A 1,833-nucleotide genomic window follows, 5' to 3' on the forward strand; every position below is an offset into this window, starting at 1 on the left:
ACGGTGTTACAAAACCATTGAACAGTTTAAACAATATAAATAAAAATAGTATCAAAGACAAAAAAAGTCAAATATATGACAAATGGGATTCAAATATTAAAATGTAAGATATTTATATTTTAATATTATATAATATAGTTATATAATAAAAAAAAAGTTTTATACTCTAATAATCATTTAAAATAATATGTTACTTTTAAATCTAAGGTTAAAACAAGGACAACAAAAAGATAAATCACTAATTGAGAACACTTGGAATTCAAATAGTAAAACATTAGAACCTACAACTAATGGAATCAAACTGCCTTTAATTTATAATAACTTAATACCTTATATTGATTCTGATACAGAAAGTAGTGATAATGAGAATAGTTCACTATCTGGTGAAGATAATGCTTCTGCGCCTGTGATATTAGGAAAAGTCAAACAATCAACAGACCAAAGAGTTCCTGATAAAAAGCCTTTAGTTATGAGACCAAAGGATGATCCTAGTGGAGTTGCTACCGAGACACCTATAAAATGTATAGTATTGAAACCACCAAAAGATGATTCTCCTATTAATGAACGAGACAAAGAAATTCTATCAGCAAAAAAATGTTTAGTATTGAAGCCTAAAGATGAAGAACCATTGGAAGTGAAACCTGAACCGGAACCTGTCACAAAATGTTTAGTTAGAATTTCAAAAGATGATAACGAATCTTCTAATACTACTAAGGCATCTCATTCCACTGAAGGAAAAGATTCAGAAAAAAAAAACCGCCGGCGTGAAAATGGAATTTTGAAATTAGATGTTAATAAGCCCAAAGCCCGACCTGATCACAATTATAATGGGTTAGTAATTATTAAATTTAAATGATTCAGATTCTTTTCTTACTTAATTTTATATTGTAGTTCTCATTAACTTTACAACACATACATTTAGTGTAAAGTATACCTAAAATATAATTGTAATGTTACAGAACTAAGTCAACAACTGATAACAAAACAAATGGAAAAGTTTCTCTTGATGATAAACCTTGGTGAGTTTGATAATATAAGTATCAAATAATATTTATTTAATGTTTGCTAAACTTCAAATAACACCTAATTATAAAAGGTTGTTTTGTTGAACTCTTGATTTTTTTCTCCTAATTTCTGAGTCTGGTTGTAAAGTATGCAATGTTCCTTTTGAAGTTTTTTATAATCCAATCACTGGTTAATTTTAGTTAATTTATTTCTTATTAAATTTTAGGAGTAAATTATCAAATGGGAATAACCATAAACATTCAAATGGGACAAAGAACTGGCAAGTTATACACTTTAATACTTATTAATTTTAGTGATATTAAATTGTTTTTTTTTTGTTTGGGATAATAATTAATTTATAATTACTTATTTTAGGCCCAAGTGTACCAATGACTTTAAAACTAATAGTTATATTAAATCAAATGGCAACAATTTTAAAGATAGTATGAAGTCACAAACACATTTGGGTTTTGGTGGAGACGGTAAATATTCATTATTTTCTTAATTGTTCATATTTATTAACTTATGTGAACTGAAGCCATATTTGTGGTAGATTATTAAGTATAGTTTTGTTATATTTCCACTAAAATAACACAATAGTTTGGTTTTGTTTGTTTAGTTCAAAATGTCATTAAATATTGTACTATGACTAAATAACAATGAACAGAAATAAATTATTTTATTTTATTTTTGTTATCACTTAAATGTCAACTATATTTTTAGTCAAGTTGTGTTATTTTATTGGAAGGAACTGTTATTATCCAATTCTTATTAATTTTTAATTGATTGTCTGAGCTGACATGCTTTTAGAAATAAAACTTAACTCAC

Source organism: Acyrthosiphon pisum, unplaced genomic scaffold (assembly GCF_005508785.2).
Source record: "Acyrthosiphon pisum isolate AL4f unplaced genomic scaffold, pea_aphid_22Mar2018_4r6ur Scaffold_21329;HRSCAF=23657, whole genome shotgun sequence".
NCBI classification, from domain to species: Eukaryota; Metazoa; Arthropoda; class Insecta; order Hemiptera; family Aphididae; genus Acyrthosiphon; species Acyrthosiphon pisum.